Here is a 14,494-nt window from a genome sequence, read left to right on the forward strand (position 1 = left end):
ATGAATATATATCTCAACACATATATTATCATTTCATTGTGGTGTGGGAATTAAAGAACTATTCTGGTGTTACTGTGCATTAGATGTGGCACGTATAGCAACAGATCTCAGAAGCATATTCTTTCCAATGAGTCATACTAACATTCTCTGGGCAACTTCTCCATATTGTATCATCCAATGTGAGCCCACAGCACTGATATCTGTCCTTTTTCCTTCCTGTTCCCTTTTTGTTGTTTTTTTTTTTTTTTTGAGACATGGTTTCTCTGTGTAGCTTTGCACCTTTCCTGGAACTCGCTTTGTATCCCAGGTTGGTCTCGAACTCACAGACATCTGCCTGCCTCTTTCTCTGCCTCCTGAGTGCTGGGTCCTTCCTGTTTCTAAGTGTCTGTTGTCTTTAGGGTCCACCCAAAAGTTTCTTTTTCCATTAGTCTTACTTAACTTTGGAAGGTAACTGAACAAACAGGTTAAAGTAATCCATGACCAGCTTACCCATGAAGACAATCCTGTTTGTAGATACAAGTCAGAGAGCTCAAAGAAAAGGCTGGAAGTGGAGACAGTTGTATATGATTTTGGAAGAAACAAAAATTTTTTTAAATAGGCATGTATCACTGAAGTGGTTCTTCCCTGGTAAGTTATCTGTTTCCATAAGCTTTTAAACAAATTTCCAGAAGCCAGGTTATAGAAATATTGATTTGTTCTTATATAAATTTTATTTGATTTTTTTTGAGGCTTTGCCATCTGTATATCAATATAACAGGTTCATTTTAGTCCGTGTTTTACATCTTCATTGCTTCCTATTATATTTCTTCTTATTTTACATATACAATTATTTTTCTTAGTGTTTGTTAGCTTCCTGCAATATTACATCATATACATATGAATATAAAAAGTTCATTGTTGGCTGTGAACATGAAAATCACCATGTGTCAATTACAAATTTACAAAAATATAAAACTTTCTTATGCTAATATTTTTCCTATTAATTACATAACTGACTGTCAATTTTACAATTCTGAAATAATTTTCTGCTTTCTGTGTGCAGGAAAATGAGGCCAGTTTCCCAGAATATGCAAAATGATATGTAAAATAAATTATCACATCTATTTTGTTTTCAGTTAACTCTGAATTACATCGCTAACATCACATAAAAAATACTTCACCTTCTCTTTTATACATGGAACAGAAAATGAGGCTGATGGTAAAGCAACTCAGTAAGGACAGATGATGTTAAGGTGACAGTGTAGACATTTGGGAGTTCCAAGTTGAGGCTCAAAATAGCCTGTGTGTTAAAGAGCACTGAGTGATCTTACAGAAGATCCAGTTCAGTTATTAGCATCCAGTCAGCATTTAACTCCAGTTCAAAGGGATTCAAAATTTCTGACCTATAAAAGCAACTGTACCTATAGCACATACAAAGACACAAACACACACTCACACACACACACACTCACACACACACACACACACACACACACACAAACACTGAAAAAGAGAGAGAGACAAAGATAGATATGATAGAGAAGGTCATCGCCCAATGACAGAGAAATGGATGAGATCTACATGAACAACCTGGACAACAGTGGGAGTAATGAAGGGCAAGGTTCAAGGGAAAGAAAGCTTAGGGGAGCTGGAGATCCCAACTGGATCAAGAACAGAAAGGGAGAACAAGGAGTAACAGACCATGATAAGTGAAGACCACATGAGAACAGGAAGAAGCAAAGCGCTCGAGAGGTCCCCAGAAATCCACAATGATATATCCTTTGCAGACTGCTGGGAGTGGTCAAGAGAAAGCCTGAACTGACCTAGTCTGGTCATCAGGTGACTAAACACCCTGACAGTCGTGCTGGAACTGTGATCCAATAACTGATGGAAGTGGATGCAGAGATCCTTGGCCAGGCTCCAGGTAGAGCTCCAGGAGTCCAATTGTTGAGAAAGATGAGGGACTATAAGAGTGTGAATTGTTGGGTTGGGGATTTAGCTCAGTGGTAGAGCACTTGCCTGGCAAGCACAAGGCCCTGGGTTCAATCCCCAGCTCCAAAAAAAGAGTGTGAATTGTTGAGACCCAGATTGGAAAAAGCACAGGGACAAATAGCCAAATGAATGGAAGCACATGAATTATGAAGCAAAGGCTGTGGAGCCCCAAGCTGGATCAGGCCCTCTGGATAAGTGAGACAATTGAATAGCTTGAACTGTTTGGGAGGCATCCAGGCTGTGGGTCCTGGACCTGTCCTTAGTGCATGAGCTGGCTGTTTGGAACCTTGGACTACACAGGGACACTTTGCTCAGCCTGGAAGGAGGGGACAAGACCTGCCTGTACTGAATCCACCAGTTTTAAATGAATCCCCATGGGAGTCTTGGCACTGAAGGACATGGGAATGGAGGAAAGGGAATGGGAAAAAAGGGGTGGTGGGGGAGGGACGGGGTAGGACAGGGGACCCATGGCTGATGTGTGAAAATAAAACACAAATATAATAAAGAAAAAATAAAATAAAGTCAATCTTAAAATGGATGTGTAAACTGAGGAATGTGTTCTTAAGGATGTATCATGACCTAGGAATGGAACATAGAAGATAACTAAAGATAACCACTCCAGCATAAGCTGTCTTCAGTGTTTGTGAACTTATCCTTTCTGACAGGTGTAAGGTGGTATCTCAGAGTCATTTTGATTTACATTTCCCTGATGGTTAAGGATGTTGAGCACTTTGTTAGATGTCTTTCAGACACTTGAGCTTCCTCTGTTTAGAATTCTCTGTTTATCTCTATAGTCCATGTTTTATTGGACTGTTGGGCATTATGATGTCTAATTTCTTGAGTTCTTCATATATTCTGGATATCAGCCCTCTGTTGGACGTGGGGTTGGTGAAGAACTTTTCCCATTCTGTAGGTTGTCGCTTTGTCTTGTTGACCGTGTCCTTTGCTCTACAAAAGCTTCTCAGTTTCAAGAGTTCCCATTTATTAATTGTTTCTCTCAGTGTCTGTGCTACTGGTGTTATATTTGGGAAGTGATCTCCAGTGCCAATGCGTTCAAGAGTACTTCCTACTTTCTCTTCTATCAGGTTCAGAGTAACTGGATTTATGTGAGGTCTTTGATCCACTTGGAGTTATGTTTTGTGCACGGTGACAGATATGGATCTACTTGCAGCCTTCTACATGTTGACATCCAGTTATAAAAACACCATTTGTTGAAGATGCTTTCTTTTTTCCATTGTACAGTCTTGTCTTTTTTGTCAAAAATCATATGTTCATGGGTGTGCAGATTAATGTCAGGTGGATAAGGTAAGTGATTTCCTTTTCTCCTCTATCCTTGTCATATCAAATTCTAATACAATAAATACTAGCCAGTAGAAATTAACCTTCATATCACCTAAGCTCAATTTCTCCATGTTCTATGACTCAAGGATATGGAGTCTTCAATGAAAGGTCCATACTGACAAGATCTGAAAAGAAACCAAGTGCATTGGCATAACATGAAATACTTATGGGGTCAATTGTAACCCACTGTCTAACAACTAAGAGGAAAGCCAGCTGTTCCAAAACTTGGAATTTTCTTTATATTTCTGTTGTCTCTTTTAGTGGAATTATTAACCCAATCTAAGGGAACTCCAACTAAACTCTCAATATACATCATTGTATGTATTCAAGGAGAAGTAATTTTCCATATGAGCATTTTGAAATGTATTTAAGGTTGGTTATCCCTCTCTCTATTCCATGCTCTATCTTCTCCTCACATCTGCTGCAAAATATTGTTTTAAGATATGTTAAGTTTGTTTATGCTGTGGAGCATTCATTTAATGGTGCAAAGATGCATTGTATTGTTTCGTGTGGCATTTCTTTAATACTGAAGCTCTGTCACTTTGCCTGCCTAAAACACCTGATTGGACCAAAAGTTCTGAATGACCAGTAATAAGGCAGGAGAAAAGATAGGCTGGGCTGGCAGGCAGCGAGAATAGATAGAAGGAGAAATCTGGGAGAAGGGAAGAAAAACACAAAATAAGACTGAGTCCGCCACATAGTCACACAGCCATCCACAGAGTGAGACTGAAGGTAAGATTACAGAAGTGAGAAAAGAAGAAAGCCCACAGGCAAGTAGATGGGATAATTCAAGTAAAGAAACATCGGATAGACATTAGCCAAGTTAAGGCTGGGTATTTATTAGTAATAGTAAGTCTCTTTGTGTATTTACTTGGGAGCTTGGTGATAGGGCCACCAAAAATCAAAGAGCCAATAGAGTAAAATCAAGAAACAACACACATCTGCCCTGCCATTAAAACCTTTCTGTACCTTGACTGCTCTTTATTCCACTATAGAAGGTTGTAACATTCACCATCCTTTTAAGTACTATTCTAATGGCAACTGACAAATTTCCTAATATCTATGGATATATCAAATGAAACACACACACACACACACACACACACACACACCTGAAGTTTTAAGAATAACTCCTGAAATTATATAAAACATATGGTGCTTCTACATCTGGATCAAAGTTAGTTTACTCAAAATGTGTGTTTCCAGATCTAACTATTTATTTGTGAGGTATGTCTTGTTACTCATTCTTCCATGATGGAATTAATGTAAGAGTAGCTGTAGTTGGATGTTTTCCTGTGTCCCAGTCAGCTGGCCATTGGGACAAATCTCTCCCACAAGTAAACACACAGAAGTTTATATTAATTATAACTGCTTGGCCATTGGCTCAGTCTTATGACTGACTAGCTCTGACACTTAAGTTAACCCATAATTCTTATCTATGTTTAGCCATGTGGCTTGGTACTGTTTCTCCCTTCTGCCTTGTCATTATGCTTCTTCTGTGTCTGGCTGAAAGCTCCTGACTCTGTCCTCCATCTCCCCAGAATCCTCCTCATCTGTTTCCCCCCTATACTTCCTTCTGGCTACTGGCCAATCAGAGTTTTATTTATCAACCAATCAGAGCAACACCTATTCAATTCATACAGAACAACATCCCATAGCACTTCCCCTTTTCTGTCTAATAAAAAAGGAAGATTGTAACTTTAACATAGTAAAATTACATTTAACAAAAACAGTTATCAAGCAAGAATTATAGTTACAATATTGAGTCTATTTGTATTTGGCAAAATTAAAGAAAATATTCTATTATCTATCCTACATTTGTGAGTCTAAATTTCAGATCTATTTATCTTTTATCATAAACAAGGAAAATTATAAGTACCTAGTTTTCAACTACATCAAAGACCTCAGAAGGATATAATATTACCTTAGTAAACAGAAAGAGCATTATAAGCAACGTCCAAAATTCTAGAATGACAGAGACAGCTGCCTGCCAGGACAGACATCCAAATTTCCTCTGTATCATTGTGGCATCCATCTTCAGCCAATAGGTCTAGAGTTATTTACTTGCTTCTCCCTGTGTCCTATAGAACATTTAGCAGGAACCTAAAGAACCAGCTCATCTTGGAAATTTCAGTGGTCACCTTCCTATGGGTCTGCATATCTACTTTACACAACATACTGTCAAGCAGTCAATGCAGGACACTTTTTTACCCAGTGGCTAACTTTTGCCACAAAGAAAGCAGACCCAAAATGAGTTCCTTCAATGCCCATTATCCTCTCTGAAGTAGAATGGTGCTGCCAGAAGCAGGCATGTCCCAATGTCCAGAGTCAAAGTGCTTAAAACATTTTAAATGCCATATTCTGTAGGTCTTTCAAGTGTTTGAAGATCACCTACATAATTGAAATACACTTTTATATACCTAAAATACTTAACTTAACAAACATGACTATAAGTTTGAATATCATGGATGACTAATTATTAATCTGTATTTCTTAATTATACATTACAATTTCAAATGAGCTGTACAAACATTAACCTTAAACAAGAGTAGATATATACATACAATATAACAAAATTAACTTTAAATTTGTATCAATAAACTAAAATCCATAGCAATATAAAACATTTTAATCAAGTTGTTACTCTTTTTTCTCCTTTTTTATTTATTACATTTGTATTTTAATTTTACACATCAGCCATGGCTTCCCCTGTCCTCCCCCCGACCACACCCTCACCTTCCCCCCAGCTCCTCCCCTCCATCCCCATGTCCTCCAGTTGTTGCTCTGTATCCTATCATATCTATTAATATCCCTTTTCTTCTTTAGAAAGAGATTGCATTTATAATCAACCTCCATTCAATAAAAATATACATTTATAAAGTATATTTTGAGAATTTGGGCATAGCTTCTTACACTACTTTCTGCTGGTTGTTGGCAGTGGTCATCTTATGGGGATCCTGAGAAAACTAAGAATTATGGTCAAGTCTTGACTGGAGTAGTCTGTGATGCTGCATTATCTGAGCCAGTTGTCTTGAAGCTGATTTTGCATGTTGGAACATCCAGAGACCTCTCAGAGGCTTTTCCTTTATGAAAACATATTAGCTTGGAAGTGATCCATAGGTTCTCATTTCCTGTGGAAACAGGAGCAGAACCTCTTTTCCAAAACAACATATCCTTAGATACAAATTTTGAAGATCACTGTAAATATATATATTTAAATTTATTTTAGCAGCCTTTACAATCAAATGTCTTTCTGCAGTTAAAAATCCCAAAGACAACACAATCCAGAAACTCTGTGTAATATCCATCTTATGTGGCTTATTTTTTATATTACCTTTACTGTCTCTTTAAAGACTTTATTTTTAAAACTATTTCTTTATACAACTGTCTATGTTCAATTTCTTACCTCTTCCAAACCTACGTACATTTTCACACACACTGTAAACCATTTAAAGTCTTATTCTATCTTAATCTGTCTTATTGTGAATCTATTGCTTTCAAATGCAGTGGCTAGTACTGAAGCCTGGGCTGCTGACTCTGCCCATTTCAACTTCCCAATATAGTGGTAGTACAGTTACCACCAGCTCTGGGAGCCATGTGCACCACCAACTCTTGGAAGCACTGGGTCTATGACTCCATCAAACCAGCATGTAGCCCAGAAACCAATTTTTTTCTCTGTTCTAGCAAAAGTTATATCCACTATGTACCATGCTGCTGTGCAGCTTGGAGACACCTCTCTGTACAGTGGCAGGAATCTACAATACTGCACTCAAGCCACATGCCACTGCCAATCCTCCATACTGTAGTTCGTGGCTTACATGAGAGCCAAAACTAGAAAGCTCGTTTTTGTTCTATTTTGGAATTTTCTTTTTAAAACTTTCTCTGGTTTTAGGTGAAAACTCTTGTTCTACATTGTGCAGTCAAATGTAGTTGGACGTTTTCCTCTGTCCAAGCTGGCCAGCAGTCAGGACAAATCTCTCCCACTCATGTCCCCAAGTAAATATACAGAGGCTTATATTAATTATAACTGCTTGGCCAATGGCTTAAGCTGATTACTGACTACACTTAAATTAAACCACATTTTTATATGTGGCCATGGGGCTTGGTATCTTTTCTCAGTTCTACATTGTCATCTTTCTTCCTCTGTGTCTGGCTGGTGAATCTTGACTCTGTCCTTCCTCGAATTTCCAGAACTCTCCTCATCTGAGTGACCACCTGTATTTCCTTCCTAGCTATGAGCCAATCAGCTTTTTATTTATCAACCAGTCAGAGCGACACATATTCACAGCATACACAACAACATCCCACCACAAATATCTGGTGACTTTGGGTCAGCATTGAGAAGGATGTGCAAAGACTGTGTTCCTTGCAGAGTTTATCCTGTTGGTATGCTGAAGCACAACTTCATTGCTGGGAGACATGCCTTACTGAGAATAGGCTTACACACTGTGTGTTGTGAACATAATAGCTGTTTGAAATTTAACATTCCTCATGTTATAGAAAGTTCTGGCTACCGTGTTCCTTATTGGCTTAAAGGAAAATATATCTTCTGTGAATTATCTAAGGATGATTATATGATATGATGAACTACAAACTTTATCACTCTGGACACTCAATAAGCACTTATGTCTTCCAGGTATATAGAGGCTAATGGAGAATAGTGATTGGTGGTAGTCTAACTAGGGTTTTCTGAGCCCATCTTGAGATACTCCTGTAGCTCTAGAATAATTAAAGTGCAGTGTTATGGGAACTTTATCTGGAGTAACATGAACAAACCATGTAATACATTTCATAAGGCACCACTGACAGAAATAAAAATCAATGCCATCCAAGTATGGTGTGGGGAACCAGTGAATATAATTTTGATTATTAAACCAATGCATTGGTATGTGGCTGCTTAAGGAGGTTTGGAGAATTTTTATATAACTAATACCACCAAATAAAACCCATACCTCTTTCTCTCTTATCTCTCTTCTTTAGCAAAGCATAATATCAGCATGGGGCAAAATATTATGAAACCATTCCATTATCCATAATAAATTTTTATGCCCAATCCTGTGAAAAACATAGGTAGACATCATAGCCACTGTAATTGAAATAGAAAAACCCTATTTTTATTTCATGTCATCTTCAGACGATAGCTTACAACAACATTCAGGTACCCCCAAAACTTGTAGATATTATGTCCCTGGAATAAAAGAAGCCAGTCAGCAAAGTTTACGTGGGAAATGGAAAATTCCTCTTCCAAGCAGAATAATGAAGTGAAAGAAGTCTACATTCTTATGCCCAGAACCTGAACTTATTACCTCTGGTACCAGGTAATACTTAAGTTAAGGTTTGGAGGAGGACTTAAGCCTTATGGCCTCAACACCAGAGTAACATTTTGAAAATGCAAACAAGTAGGAAAAACAGGTGAATTTCACAGGAATAAGAAAGAGGGGAATTGAAAAATGTTGGTCCTTGGCTGCTGTAAATCAGGACATTCTGACTAAAGTTGTGGAAGACCATTGGTGCTTATGGAGCAGAGGGATAAGAGTCTGTGCTGAGCCATGCCTTAAGAAATATTTGACTTGAGTCAATGGCGCCACCTTGAGATTACGGCCTCCAAATGTAATATCATAAATGAATCTTTTCTTAGAACAATGTGCTGATTTTGACAAAAATTGATTTTGAATATCTGTGGTGTAAAATTATTTCAGTTTGTGAAATGACATGCTGTGACATTCAAATGTTCCTTCTCTGGCTTGAAAAACACGTATAACAGGGGAAAATCAGTGAGGAACAGTGAAAACCCCATTTTCTCTAAAGACTTTTCAGAGATCCAAGTAATTGACCAAACTCATGCACTGGAGAAAAAAGAGAAGTTCCCCTTCTGGTAAACTGGTGATAGTACTGATGTGGCAAACCCATGACAGGAAGGACCTGCCCTCAGTGTGAAAACAGCCTGTCTGATGGTTCTACAGAACATGGACAGGGTGCCCTAGGAGCACAAGCAAGAACAATGCCAAGACTCACCATGACCCTCATGTTCAAACTGCTGCTGTGCCTTGGTAAGACATGAAGAGGGAGAGTGGACGCTCAAGTCTGTAAGGAAACCTGCTCCAAGACAGGTCTTATGGAATCTGGATACCTCAAGATATTGACCCTGGCTCTCAGATGGAAAAAATAATCTCTCAAAGTGAATTTTCTTTCAGGACTGAGTGTGGGACAGAAGACTGCAGGCCTGGCAGGTGAGTGTCTCCTTCATCCCAAGATTTTATTCTTCCCTCTGAATACCAGACTTTATTTTTGCTCTCCTCTTGGTAAATTCTTCACAAAGTGGACTGAAAAAAGTTTATGGATAATGCTGTGATGGCTGTAAGTACTTTATGCTAAGACTTGGTGTCTGAAGGAGGATTGTACTGGGACTCAGCATTTTATTTCCTTGTAGGAATCCTCCCAAAGCCCAAAATCTGGGCTCATCCACACTCTATGATTGACGTATATGAACCTGTGACTATTTGGTGTCAGGGTTCCTGGGAGGCACAGGAGTACTACGTGCTTAAAGAAGGAAGCTCAGTTCCTTGGGACCGACAATACCCTCCGGAACGCACAGACAAGGTTAAGGTCAACATCCAATACATGTCAGAGGAATTTAAAGGGATATATATGTGTTACTATAAGAGCCCTGCTGGCTTGTCAGAGCACAGTGACACCCTGGAATTGGTGCTAACAGGTGAGTGGACACTCGGGGTTATTAGCACAGCCTCTCCCCTCAGAAGGAGTTCTACTCTCCAGGGGTACTACACTCAGTGCCCAAGACTACAGGGCAATGTGGGTAGCTAAAGTTCATTTCAAACACTTCCCCTTGTATCCTAGTAGCCTATGAAAAAACAAGCCTGTCTGTTTGGCCCAGCCCTGCTGTGACCTCAGGAGAGACCATAACCATGCAGTGTAGCTCATCACTGGGATTTGGCAGATTCATTCTGATCCAGGAAGGAAAGCACCACCTCTCGTGGACCCTGGACTCACAGCAGAATTCCACCTAAGAATTCCAGGCTCATTAAGTTCTGGACCCCGTAACTACCATCCACAATGGTACATTCAGATGCTATGGCTATTTTAGGAACCGTCCCCAGGTGTGGTCAAAATCAAGTGACCCCCTTCCACTCCTTGTCTCAGGTAAGGACTCCTGATCCATCCTTTCTTAGTGAATACTGTCAGCTAGGGATCTGCTCTGAGAAGAGCTTTAGCATAGAATGAAGTAATGAAACTCTATATTCCAAAAGACTTTCACACCTCATAGAGCAGCAGCCATCAGCTTGCCCTGGTGCAACTGCTCCCCCCACTGACTCCTTGGAATTTAGCAGAGGCAGGAGGGCTTGAGAACAGACAGTATATGGAGTGATCAGATATTTTCTCTGTACTACTTAGGTTTCTATTTTTGTGATAAAATACCATGGTCTAAAGCAAACTTGTGGAAGAAAGGTTTGTTTCCTTTTATAGTTTACAGTCCATCACAAAAAGAATTAGAGGTAGGCACTCAAAGAAGGAACTGAACCAGGGACCATGATGGAACGTTGCTTACAGGCTTACTGCCCAGTAACTTGCTCAGACTGTTTTCTTATACTATCAAGGATTGGAATTGCCCCCTCCCCACATCAGCTATCATTCCATCAATTAATAAATTCCACCACAGACTTGCCTACAGGACAATAGGATGGAAGCATTTTCTCAATTTAAGTTGCTTCTCAGATGAATCGAGATTGTATCAAGTTAGCAAAACCTAATCAGAACAGTCTCCAATGGCATCCTCAGTCCTTCACTCTCCTCTTGTTTTTATTTCCTGAAATAAAAGGCACAGTCGCATGATAACAGTGGGTCACCAAAACCTTGTGGTTAAAAACGGTGCACAGACTCCATCAGGAAGTCTTATATCCCTCAGAATCTCAATCCTTTTTCTTATATTCAATGGCATGCTTTGCTGAGGCTGGGTGGACCTGAGCTGTGACCTTGATAGACAAACAGGAATCCAGAGACACAAAATCCGGTCTAAAACAAGGTGATGGCCAGTTGTAATTAAAGTCCGGATTGAGGTAGAAATTGTTAGTCCACAGTCACGTGCTTGAAGTTTCAAATTCTCACCTCTCCATATATCTTTGGCAGAGTCCAAGGACCTGTCTCCCACCCACACTGAGAATGGTAAGTAAGAGCTCTCATGGGAGGTGGGTAGAGCAATGTGTGAGATCATAATTCCTCAGAAGTTGGGAAATTAGGGAAAGCTAACTTATTTCCCACCTAAAAGTAGCAGGAAATGTTTTTGCTAGATCTGCAAGATGAACTCCCATGAAAATAACATGCATTTTCGTAAAAAAAAAAAATATTGAAAGCATGAGGAGCTCAGAGGAATGGCCCAGCTCTGTTAAGCATTTTATATAGTCTACTCAAAATATTTGATCCTCTGGGGAAGCTCAGACCAGTAGAACCTGAAAACCATGACCATATGAGAATCAGGTGAAATGGAGAATTCTAGATGAAGAGAAAGACACTAAATGTATAGTTCTGTCAAGGAGATGGGAGACTAGGTGCACAACCATTTACTGTGAGAAGTTTATTGTTTGATGTGACTTCTTTGACTGCTGTTTACAGAACCCCCAGCTTCACTGCATGAAGGTCACACAGTTGAAAATCTCATCCGAATGATCATGGCTGCCTTGGTTTTAGTTACTCTGGTGATTCTGTGGTTAGCGGCTTGGCACAGAAAGGAAATGGAATAGATGCAATCAGGAGATAAACACAAAAGTCCACCAGTTTCCACACTTGTGCAGACCATGGAAATACATACATGAAAGAAAGAACTGTAAAGAAAACTGATACTTTTAGGAAGTTCACCCTTTGAAGATCCTGGAAGCCATGTGTTCCGGATGTAGGGAATGTGTAGGTTTCTGTCAAGAGCAGTTTCAGTTTTCTACTTAATTTACTTTTCCACATTTCAGTGTGGATATATGTTCACTACTTCCTCCTCTCTTCTTACTTCCATAACTCATGTATGTCATGGGCACTTACTTTCCCTCACTGTCAAATAACATTTTCCTGCACATTGCCAGAGTCAATGTTGTTCATACTTAGCCTTTTTCCTTTACTGTTGAGTAAGAGAACACAGTTCAAACAACAAAAATAATTGGAAAAGCCAGATACCATGATTGAATTAAGTGGGATAAAAATGATGCTTCAAACTCTCTTTCCCTGGAAACCAGTATCTTCAGTGTTCATTACTAGAATGATCTGAGGATTCTTCTGGAAAACTTAGTATTTGCCTCCAAAGTAATGATGATAGTGGGAAATAAAGAGGAGGGATGTTGTTGCCATGGCTTTGAAGTATAGCATGTTACCAAACTTGATATTTTAAAACACTTGTAAGTAACAAACATGTCACACACTGACATTAGCCAGACCCCAAGTCTCTATATCTCCACTAAATTAAGTGAATTGAGAACAGCTATCCAGAACCTGTATGATTCACATTACCTTTTACACTTCCACTCAAAAATATTTCATTTAACGTGTTCTACACTTGGCCTTTGTGAACTACATTACTTATTCTACTCAAAATCACTGTCATAATTCCAAGATAAGGTCACATGTGTGGAGTTCAGGAGTGATACTTGAGTTTATGTTTTCCTTGTAATTTGAAATCTCAGTGTTTACTGATGTTTAATACAAAGGGAATTATTTGTATGTGGCCTTAATCTACCAGGATGCAATCATTAATTATGAATATTAACTTTCCACTACATTTGAAACATGGTTTCTCTTAAAAGATTGTTTTATTTTTTCTTTGACAATCTCATAAAATGTGTTTTGATCATATTCATACATCCTCCCCAGCTCAGCATCATCTATCCATTCAGACAGAGCTTCCGAAAAGATAATCAGTTTCTGAAATGAAACTTTTCCTTTGTTAGCTTTTGTTTACTATATTCTTTGACAACCTGTCTATTTTTCCAATTATGCACACACTGTATTTAATTTACTTGCCTGGTTGTGTTACTAAAATTTTAAGTGCTGTGCTGTACATGATAGACAGAAGGGACACATTGCATTTTTCCTCATCATCAGGGGACATTTCTGATATTGTCCATCAAATTTGTAACCTGAAACTTATTCAAATATACCTTATTAAAAGTGTTTGTGAGAATTTTGGAGGAATGGCTATGTCATAATGAAAAATATGCTTCTGTCACGGTCTCTATGTTTAATTATAATGTAGACATTGATTTTTTAATGTCAAACAGATGTTACAAAACCTTTCCACATATTCACAGGGATGCATTCTGCATATCACTGGCTAATATTACATTACACATTGGGTGGGTACCATTGAGTTCTAGTGGAAGATAATATCAAAATTCACCATGAGTTGCAGATTGCTTTTGGTAAGTTTGCCATTTTTACTATGTTAATCCTGCCTATCCATGAGCATGGAGATCTTTCCATTTTCTGACATCTTCAATTTCTTTCTTTAGAGATTTAAAGTTCTTATCAAAAAGGTCCTTCACTTGTTTAGTTAGTGTTATCCCAAGGTATTTTATATTATTTGTGGCTACTGTAAAGGGTGATGTTTCTCTGATTTCTTTCTCAGCCCCTTTTTCATTTGTATATAAGAGGACTACTGATTTATTTGAGTTGATCTTGTATCCTACTTTACTGAAGGAGTTTATCAGCTGTAGGAGTTCCCTAGTAGAATTTTTGGGGTCACTTATGTATACTATCATAACCTCAGCAAATAGGGATAACTTGACTTCTTCTTTTCCAATTTTATCCCTTTCATCTCCTTTAGTTGCCTTATTGCTCTAGCTAGAACTTCAAGTACTATATTGAATAAATATGGGGAGAGTGACAGCCTTGTCTTGTTCCTGATTTTAGTGGAATCACTTTGAGTTTCTCTCCATTTAATTTGATGTTGGCTTGTTGTAAATTGCCTTTATTATGTTTAGGAATGTTCCTTGTATTTCTCATGAAAGGGGTGTTGGATTCTGTCAAAGGCTTTTTCAGCATCTAATGAGATGATCATGTGGCTGGTTTTGTTTGTTTGTTTGTTCAGTGTGTCTGTATGGTTTTATACATTGACAGCTATCTTGATAGAGGGGCCATTATGGCCAAGGGAAGAAACCGGTGCTAGGTAAATTCCCAAGATTCATAA

The 14,494-nt window shown here is 38.7% G+C and overlaps 1 non-coding gene and 1 pseudogene across 1 annotated transcript; both read left to right on the top strand.

Moving 5' to 3' along the window:
• The window catches only part of LOC118591427, a 30,358-nt pseudogene extending 18,364 nt beyond the window's left edge, over positions 1-11,994 (top strand).
• On the top strand, positions 1,967-2,039 carry Trnaa-ggc. The gene has a single exon. It is a non-coding gene; the product is annotated as a tRNA-Ala (tRNA).
• Positions 11,995-14,494: the final 2,500 nt, after the last annotated feature.

The sequence above is a fragment of the Onychomys torridus genome, chromosome 1 (genome assembly GCF_903995425.1).
Source record: "Onychomys torridus chromosome 1, mOncTor1.1, whole genome shotgun sequence".
Taxonomy (NCBI): domain Eukaryota; kingdom Metazoa; phylum Chordata; class Mammalia; order Rodentia; family Cricetidae; genus Onychomys; species Onychomys torridus.